Source organism: Anabrus simplex, chromosome 2, assembly GCF_040414725.1.
Source record: "Anabrus simplex isolate iqAnaSimp1 chromosome 2, ASM4041472v1, whole genome shotgun sequence".
NCBI classification, from domain to species: Eukaryota; Metazoa; Arthropoda; class Insecta; order Orthoptera; family Tettigoniidae; genus Anabrus; species Anabrus simplex.
The window spans coordinates 1,188,546,478-1,188,557,030 of NC_090266.1; the positions used below are offsets into that span (position 1 = coordinate 1,188,546,478).

The 10,553-nt window shown below is 41.9% G+C and overlaps 1 non-coding gene across 1 annotated transcript; it reads right to left on the reverse strand.

The window, feature by feature from the left end:
- Nucleotides 1-6,016: 6,016 nt before the first annotated feature.
- Nucleotides 6,017-6,106, reverse strand: TRNAI-UAU (transfer RNA isoleucine (anticodon UAU)). The gene is given in 2 exon segments: nt 6,017-6,052; nt 6,069-6,106. It is a non-coding gene; the product is annotated as a tRNA-Ile (tRNA).
- Between the last annotated feature and the right edge of the window lie 4,447 nt (nt 6,107-10,553).

Below are 10,553 nucleotides of genomic sequence, written 5' to 3' on the forward strand. Positions count from 1 at the left end.
TATCAGCAAAGTGTAGTTACAATTTAATATGGAAGCTTCCCCTACGGAACTATAAAAGCAGGGCACTTTAGGGCGTCTTGTCTTGAATTGCTCCAGTGCTTGGGAGTGCGACCTGACGAAGGCGTAGGAGGCAGGGGCCGCGACCTGCTTGAAGAAAATCCAGCGGTATAAGATAATAACAGAATGTACGTAAACACGTGATAACGCCTGCGGGTAGTTTGAGAGGAAGGTTTCAGCCGTTTTCTTTTAATGTAACTTTGTAAATTGGCGGTTTATGCACGATTTTTGGTGAAGTCTGAGGACTCTGGTTCCATTCCCTTCTGGGAAAATGTAGTGTAAGGGAAGGAAGAGTGGTGATCCTCTGCCGTCTCCCGTTCAGCATTGTAATTGGGTGACTAAAGTTTTCAACCTCCAAATTTTGTGTATCTTGTCTCGGTTTTAAATGTTCCTCCGTTAGTACAACATTTAGAATAGGATTAGCCTCTTTATCACTTAGGTTTTTTAGTGATTTCTATAAGGAGTGCTGGTGTTTCGCCTCGTTGCCTTTTGTTTATGTCCTGGTATGTGCAACCTTTACTTTTTGCTCTTAAGGCCGTGTAGTATGGGTAATTATGCCCCTTTTTGGTCTATATTCCTCATAGTGTAACTGTTCCTTCGTTTTAACAGTGGCTAATACGATTGTTGAGTAATGAACAAGCCCAGCATGGGGAAATCGTGTATGAACACTTTATAGTGAGGTCAACAGATAGGTTTCCTAGTGTAATTTTAGTGGGTCGAAGAAACTGATTGCCTCTTCGAGGCTAGACTCCTGTATGAGGGTTGGAACTTACATAGTGGCAACACTGCTGTGGAGACGCTATGCAACGGAATCTAATATTGTCGCTGATAGGTGGTTACATACCTAGGCTCAGAGCAAATGGACTCGCCCTTCCCACATCACCTGCGTGCGCACACGCGAGAGAAACACAGTCACTTGTGAGCTAGCGGTCTAACGTAACGTTGTCACTATGTTTTACAAATGTTATTATTCTACTAGGTGATTTTAATGCACAGATAGGCAAAGAAAAAGTTTTCAGCAAAACAGTAGGGGCATATCCGGCACACAAAAGAACAAACAAAAATGGCATGACACTAATTAATCTCTGTAAATCCTTTCACCTACGAGTAAAATTAATGTCGACCTTCTTTATGAAACTTCCAAGAAAGGCTAAAACATGGGTGTCCCCAAACCCGATGTTAGGTGAATTTCAATTGGACCATGTAGCTATTTCTCAAAAAAGTATTAAGGAAATTATGAATGTTAAAGTAATAAGAAGTGGGGAGTTTGACTCCGATCACTACCTCTCTACAGCTAAAGCTTCTACCTCGGAGGAATCAAAGAAGGCCGAGAAAATTAATGAAATACAACATAGATAGGCTCAACATTACACGAGCAACTAGAGAAAACTTTCAGGAAGAAATTAAAATAACTCAGCATGGCAAATGGCCAGAATTATACAAACAGATTAATAGTGCAGCAAAGAAAGTATTTGGATCAGTTGAAACTAAAAGGAAAGTATGATAGAATAACATATGTGAGGAAGCACTAATCGAAAGAACGAAAAAGTGGAAAAAAATGGAAATGTTCCGGAAAGAATGAACACTATTAGCTATTTAAACTACAAAGAAAAGAAGCAACTAGAATAATAAGGCAGGTAAAAAGATCGTTTGAAACATCACAGCTAGTAGTAATTGAGAATAATTTTTGTAAGAAATAACTCCCGAAATTTCTATCAGACCTTTCAGAATAACCTGAAAGGTTATCAGTCCCCGAGTATTTGCTTCAGAGATGCAAATGGTAAAATTGGCCTGAACAATGCCGAGAAGTGTGAGATTCTGGCAAAACATTTCGAACACCTGCTGAACTGCCCTGAGCCAAATCATAAATTAAAAATTTCAGAAATTCACGAAAATCTAGAAGGTGATTCACCTCCAACAGCGGAAGAAATTAAGGAAGCATTAAAAAATCTTAAAAATAACAAAGCTAGTGGGGAAGACTCCATAACAGCTGAACTTTTAAAATGGGCTGAACCAAGAATTATAGAAGATCTACAAATAATCTTTGAAGAAATTTGGGAAACAGAAAAGATCCCAGAGGATTGGAAAGTGGCTCTAATACACCCACTACGCAAGAAGGGTAGCAAGCAAGATGTCAACAACTACGGAGGTATATCTCTCATGCCAGTTGCTTACAAGATATTCTCAACAATACTACCAAACAGAGTAAAATCGACACTGGACAATCAATTGGGTGAATATCAAGATGGATTTAGAGAGGGAAGATCTTGCTCCGAACAGATTTTCAACCTGAAATCTATAATTCGACACAGATTAATAAACTCCAAAGACATAGTTGTAATATTTATTGACTTTAAAAAGCTTTTGACTCTGTTGATAGGGAAACCCTAGATAAAGTAATCCTTGAATTTGGAGTTTAAACTAAATTGGCAAACCTAATTCGTGAAACCCTTACAGACACTATCTCGAAAGTAAAGTTTATTGGGTGAAATATCTCGACCTTTCAAAATAAATACAGGTGTCAGGCAGGGCGATGGTTTATCTCCACTCCCTTTCAACTGTGTCATGGAAAAAATTGTAAGAATTTGCAATGAAAAACTGAAAGAATCAAAAATATTGCCACTCGTGCTGAGGAAAAAGAACAAAGGTGTTGCAATAAATTGCCTAGCATTTGCAGATGACTTTGCCATACATTCAGAAAGCCTTACAGATGCAGCAATGCAAGTCAATCTCCTTGAAAAGACAGCCAACATTACAGCCTTGAGAATCTCTGCCGAGAAATTTTTTTTGACGAATATAAAACGTTCCCCGAAGCTTTTAGTAACGGATATTGGTCAAATAGCAAAGGTAAAGAAATTAAAATATTTGGGTGAGACAATTCAAGAAAATGGTTTAGAAAAGTCTGCTATAGAGGAGAGGATTCAAAAGATGGAAAGAGCTTACGGTACAACTAAGAATACTTACAACAAAAGGTGCTTATCAACAAAACTTGAAATAAAGCACTACAACACAGTAGTGAAACCAGAATGCCTGTATGTCAGCGAATGTCTAGCACTGAACTACAAGCTTGGTAAATTAGAAATATTAGAAAGAAGAATTATAAGGAAAATAGTCTATTAGGTCTTCTAACAATTGCAGAGTTTTGGAAATTAAGAAGTAACAATGAAATTTACCAGAACATAGAAAACATATCAGAAACAATAAGAAAAAGGAGATTGCTATTTCATGGACACATTTATAGGGTGGATGACAATAGACTAACTAAACGAATCTTCGAGTACCTTTGGGAAAAGAAATCAACCACCACCTGGATTCAAGAAGTCAAGAAAGACCCGGAAAGGAACAACATACGAGAAGAAGAATTATTGGAAAGAAATATTTTTAGGAAGAAAGTTTACAAATGGAAGGATTCCAAGGGAGGAAGGAAAAGAAAACAGGCACAAAGTGGACTGAAGACAGGAAAAAGAAGCACAGTGAAACAATGAAGGAATACTGGAAAAAAGGAAAGAACAACTAAGGAGGAAGAATTGAAATTGTAACGTGGTCCTTAGAAGGCCGGAACGCAAGAAGAAGAAATAATAATAATAACCGCCTATGTGGTATAGTGGTTAATGTGATTAACTATCACCCTCGAGGCTCGGGTTCGATTCCCAGCTCTGTCATGAAATTTGAAAACTGGTATGAGGGCAGGAACGGGGTCCATTCAGTCTCGGAAGGTCAACTGAGAAGAGGGGGTTCGATTACCTCCTCAGCAATGCTCGAAATAGTTTTCCGTGGTTTCCGACATCTCCTCCAAGCAAAAGCCGGGATACTACCTAACTTGAGGCCACGGCCCTTCCCTTCCCTTCCCTCCTCTCTATGTACCCCCTTCCAATCTTCCCATCTGTATCCCCCCACTCAAAGTCTGACGCTCTAGGACACTGCCCTTGAGATGGTAGAGGTAGGATTCCTGGCTGAATCCAAGGGAAAAGCCAACTCTAGAGGGTAAACGGATTACGAGCGAAAGAAATAATAATAATAATAATAATAATAATAATAATAATAATAATAATAATAATAATAATAATAATACAGTAATCCTTCCTCTCTTCTTTCTTAATCTGTTTACCGTCCAGGGAAGGTTTTTCCAACCTCCACCGCCTCAAGTGGAGTGTCCTGGAGCGTGCGACTTTGAATCGATGGGATACAACTGGAAAGGAGTATCAGTACCTCACCCAGGCAGCCTCACCTGATATGCTGAACAGGGGCTTTGTCGGGGCAATAGGAAGTTTGGAAAGGATAGACAAGGAAGAGGCAAGAAAGAGGCCGTGGCCTTATGTTAGGTATCCTGCCGGCATTTGCCCGTAGGAGAAGAGGGAAACCACGGAAAACCACTTCTAAAATAACTGAGGTGGTAATCGAACACCCCTCTACTCATATGACCTTCCGAGGCTGAGTGACCCCCATTCCAGCCGTCGTACCAGTTTTCAAATTTCTGGCAGAGCCGAGAATCGAACCTGGGTCTCAGATGATATCAGCTAATCACACTAACTCTAGACCATGGAGGAGAAATAATAATACTAATAATAATAATAATAATAATAATAATAATAATAATAATAATAATAATAACAGAAAGCAAAAATATTCTGTTTAATGCGTGATATCGAAATAAGCTGTCATTACTCACGCTGTGTAGACTTCCATTCACAGCCGTAGCATAGGATTAACCTTCCAGTTCTGGGAATAAACTTGTGGCCAAATTGGAGAGAAAACCAGCAGTGGCTGTTTTTCACAACGCTGACCTTGCTGAGGGTGTCGAGGTGTTGGGCCCACCCTATCAGGAAACCGGTATGTTTTAGAGGTCAGACTCTCACTGCTGGGGAGATTTATCTCATTACATTTGTTTTGGGTAATTAATTCTAATTCTTGTTAGGTACCGGTCGGCTATTTTTAATTTTCACGTCAGCAAACATATGAATGCCATTGTTTTTATCTTTAACATTGTGTTCGTGCAATAAAATAATAATAAATGCCCAAACATTTATCATACATAAAACATTACTTCTTCTTCTTCTTCTACTCCTACTGTGTTTACCCTCCAGGGTCGGTTTTTCCCTCGGACTCAGTGAGGGATCCCACCTCTACCGCCTCAAAGGGAGTGTCCTGGAGCTTCAGACACTGGGTCGGGGGATACAACTGGGGAGGATGACCACTACCTCGCCCAGGCGGCTTCACCTGCTATGCTGAACAGGGGCCTTGTGGAAGGATGGGAAGATAGGAAGGGAAAGACGAGGAAGAGGGAAGGAGGCGAAAGTGGCCGGAAGTTAGGTACCATCCCGGCATTTGCCTGGAGAAGTGGGAAACCACGGAAAGCCACTTCCAGGATGGCTGAGGTGGGAATCGAACCCACCTCTACTCAGTTGACCTCCCGAGACTGAGTGGAGCCCGCTCCAGCCCTCGTACCACCTTTCAAATTTCGTGGCAGAGCCGGGAATCGAACTCGGGGCTCCGGGGGTGGCAGCTAATCACACTAAGCACTACACCACAGAGGCGGAGTAAAAAAAAATTACCCAATAAGAAAAAAGGAAAAAACGAAAACGTGTGGATACCGGGACTTGAACCCAGGTCGCCAGGACGGTCATCCGACAAGTACCCAAAAGCACTGCTGGCTGCCGCGCATGATCTTGTCAGTCCTTCGTAAGTCCACTCGCTCTCGATCCTGGAAGGGTCATAGGATTATGGAATAAATTATGGCTACCTTAGCATCTTGACATTCATATGTCTTATGGCAGGCGGGGCAATCTGCGAGACGTGACGCGGCAAAATGTTTAACGGAAGTGACGTCACAAAACGTACCCATTTCTGTGACATGAAGCAAATAAGTGGTTCGTTATCAATATTTGACTCTCATTTATTGAAGGACTTATCCATGATCATTAGCTTTTCGGAGAGGGAAAGAGCTTACATTTTAAAATAATTCCCCAGGTGAGGCTCGAACTCACAACCCCGGCATCTCTCGGCTACTGTCTTATAAGTACCGTGCGCTAACCAATTGCGCCACTGGGGATCACAATCATTTGCGCTTACTACAAGGGTAATAGCGAAAACTCTCGAAAAAATGCACACAGTTTTCCGACGGGAGAGCGCCACTAACGCTATCCAGCGGCTCGCTGTAGTAACTACTTACAGCTCTCGTCTTCTCCTCTTACCTGCTATGCCTATGACATCATACCTGAATCAGAGATCTCGAAATTTCACTTGTATACAAAAACGCATTACCCGTAAGTTTTAAAGGAATTACGAAACAGGTTTTCAAGTGCAAAATAATTGATCCGGGGTTATAAAATTTTATTCATCGCTAGATAAGGCATGAAATGTGAAATCCAATTTAGGCCTACAGCTAGTCCAAGAAAACTAACAACTACTTGAGTTACAGTGTGGAATTTTCAGATAAGGCATAAAATGTGACAATTATGCATAGCAGGTGAGGGTGCCTTGCGAGGTACTGGTCCTCCTCCCCAATTTTATCCCCGACCCAAGTCTCACACTCCAGGACACTGTCCTTGAGGCGGTAGAGGTGAGATCCCTCGCCGAGTCCGAGGTTAAAACCAACCCTTGAGGGTAAACACATTAAGAAAGAAAGAAATTATGCTTGTTGTTTAAAGGGGCCTAACATCGAAGGTCATCGGCCCGAAAGAAAGAAAGAAAGATGTGAAAAATATATATACATAATAACATAACTTAGCCTACAGTACATATGATATTTTCTGCAAATTAAAGTTTAGACATGAAAATTACTGTAATAATTCACATACAACTACGGGCCATGCAGCCATATTTCCATTGTATTCTCTTAAGCATACATATTATTTTCTTTTTGTGATTAGAGATTAGTCCGCCTCTGTGGTGTAGTGGTTAGCGTGATTAGCTGCCACCCCCGGAGGCCCGGGTTCGATTCCCGGCTCTGCCACGAAATTTGAAAAGTGGTACGAGGGCTGGAACGGGGTCCACTCAGCCTCGGGAGGTCAACTGAGTAGAGGGGGGTTCGATTCCCTCCTCAGCCATCCTCGAAGTGGTTTTCCGCGGTTTCCCCCTTTTCCTCCTAGCAAATGCCTGTATGTTACCTAAATTAAGGCCACGGCCGTTTCCTTCCCTTCCTTGTCTATCCCTTCCAATCTTCCCATCCCCCGACAAGGCCCCTGTTCAGCATAGCAGGTGAGGCCGCCTGGGCGAAATACTGATCATCCTCCCGAGTTGTATCCCTCGACAAAAAGTCTCACACTCCAGGACACTGCCCTTGCGGCGGTGGAGGTGGGATCCCTCACTGAGTCCAAGGGAAAAAAACAACTCCGTAGGGTAAACAGATTAAGAAGAAGAAAAAGAAGAGATTAGGTATGTACGAGGATAACTATGCACATACCATAATTGTATAAACACTATATTATATAAATCCACGTGCACATTAACATTAAATCACATATGTGTTACTTTTTGTACTTTGACGTTTTTCTGTTACCGTTTTTCTGCTTTCTTCGTTCTTTCTTAATCCGTTTTAACTCCAGGGTTGTTTTTTCCTTCAGAATCCGCAAGGGATCCCACCTCTACCGCCTCAAGGGCAGTGTCCTGGAGCATGAGATTTTGGGTAGGGTTGTAGAACTGGAGAGGAGAACAGTACCACTCCCAGCGGTGTCCAGACATTTTTGGTCACGGACATTTGCGGTCATCATAAAATCACGGACATTTACTGTCGCTGCAGCAGGGGCGGGCCTCATTAACTTAATCTCGAGGTATCCCCGCTAACCTGCCTGAGCTCCCGCTCTCTCCTTCAGATCAACATTTTTCTCTCGCGGGCATTATTTAGAGACACACCTTCAGACACAAGCACAATTCTATATCGAAACGTCCTGGTGTTAGTATTTGCTGTTGTGTGCTGTAATGGATATGACAGTTACTAACAAGGCAGATGGTTACATGTATAGAAAGTAGAGAGAAAGTCAAAATGAAATCGTCACCTGGGTGTGTCTGAAGGAGAAGAACAAGTCATGTCATGTTTTTGGTAACATGCAATTCTGTAGATTATAAATACATATGTTCTATTCTACTTTTATCCTGCCTCTCTTGGTCAACTCTTGTTCTCTTCCGAACCTCACTGTACGAAGTTTGTCAAGCCCAGACAGTCTTACATGTTCACATCCTTCGTGGCCTTTCCCTTCTTTTTTTCCCTAAAAGGGAGTCGCACCTATTCGACTTTTCTTCTGGTTAGTTTTAAGGGAGGATGGTGGCACCATTCTACCTTCTCACGAAAACAGTAATGACCACCTTCATGAAAGGTCCCATGGCTATCACGATATAAACAGTCACGCACATATACAATCTAGTATATTTGATATTTAAGCTCTAATACACCACAAAGTGAATGTTTATATACAAACATCAGAGGCTAATTCAAAAAATAAGTTTCCTATTTATTTATTGTGGAATGCTGGATCTGTATCTTAATGAAGGCCACGGCCGCTTTCTTCAAACTCCTAGGCCTTTCCTATCCCACGTCGCCATAAGACCTATCTGTGTCGGTGTGACGATAAGCAAATAGCAAATATTTATCGTGGAATAGGAAGGAAGGCCAAGGTAAAAGACGCTGTTTTATTCCGCACCAGCCCTTCATTTATAGAAAAACAAAAGTTAATCCTAACCGAACCTAACCCCATGTCATTGCAGCCTTGAAGGGCCTTGGCTTACCAAGAGACCGCTGTTCAGCATGAATGCCTGCAGATTACGAGGTGTCGTGTGGCCAGCACGACGAATCCTCTCAAAAGTTAATCCATCGTTAATTCAATTTATTTGTTTATTTCTGCTAATCTAACATCACGATAACATATTTTTCTGAGAAAATGGGATGGAAAAGAATTAGAAATGCCGGACTCAGTGGCTCACACGGTTGAGGCGCTGGCCTTCTGGCCCCAACTTGGCAGATTCGATGCCGCCAACGCACACTCGCAAGTTGTGAACCCCGAGACACAATTCAGTCGCCTCTTACGACAGGCAGCGGACACTGTGGATGTATTCTTCGTCTGCGTCCCTCACTTACAGGGGGTCACAACCTCCAAACTCGAGTACATACAATAATTTGGTCGACAGTAAATTATATGTATTTTAAAATGCTTATTTCCATCACACTTTATCCAGGCTTTGGACTGGCATAATGATTGTATTAAAATCATTTTGGCGTGTTAAAAATCAGCTGTAAGTAAGCTTCGTCAATCATTTTTGTCAGTTTATGTAAGCGTCGTTATAATTTTGTTCCCTTGTACAAACCTATTTACATGAGGAATACCTGAAGCAGCAAGAAGATTACGCTAGTTTTTCTATGTAAGAAATTGTCTTTAGGCCGGACCTGATGTCGCCTGTTTCTTCATATTTCTTAAGGGTTCTTTCAATTCTGTCATATTTCTTCACAGATTTCGTCTTCCGCCTCTTAACTTCAAGACTGAGCTCCAGTTTCAGGTACATGCATTTTGTCGCTTCTGCTTCCTTCTTTAAACAAACCACGAAATCGTCGAATCGAGGATGTGGATTTCCAACTAAAGAGTTGATCTTGTGATGCCATCCCTCCACAGCATTTGTTGTTCGATGTCGCTTTTTTGTAACAGATCCATATTGTGGTTGGTATCTCGCTGGTTTCAAACCATACGTCTACAAAATAGTCGAGGAAGCCAGTATGTTTTTCGGTAGAAGGCGCCTGAGAATGTATCACCAGCCATCCCTCACTGACGTCATCTGGTTTAAAAAATGCCAGAGCAGGACACATTCGGATCTGGAGACGTAAAACTTCGTTCTCCTTGTAGTCGCTCGCCAGGCCAAGTTCATATACTTTTCTCCAGACATTGCTTCATGTGAAAAGAAAACAGCCACTGAACTCTGCTGACGGAAATACTTCTTGTAGGGCTGATATCGTAGCTGCGTCGAAGTCAATAGTGATTTTCTTAGGATTCCATTGGGGAACCGCTTCCAAGATAAGGTGAAAGAAACGAATATAAGTTTCTTTCTTTTTGTTAGGTAGGAACGCAAAGACGACTGGATAAACGTTGCTTTCATCACTCCGGCCTCCAAGGTTTGCGCGGATGGTGTATATCTGGGCGAACTGTTTGCTGCTACTCATGAACGTGCCATCCATGAAAAATTACACACAATGCCTAAGACTTTTTCTACCGTTTTCGGCACTAAAAATTAAAATTCTTTCTCCCATGCCGTCGTCAGCTAAAAGAAACGAGTTGCCATTATTCATCCTTAACGCCTCTTCATTAAGAATTGTCTGAGCACTTGTTTTTGGCTCTACTTGAAGGCCGCGTGCATCATTTCCTTGCCGATGCTTTGTTCTTTTTAAAGTTTCTTGAGCTGGCATATCCGTGACAAAGTCGTAGCCCCTGTTATGAAGATCACCCTGCTCCTCCACGTAAATATGCGATAGTGTAGTCGCTTCTTCTCTTGCTCCCTTCTTTGCCTCTTGAACCTGC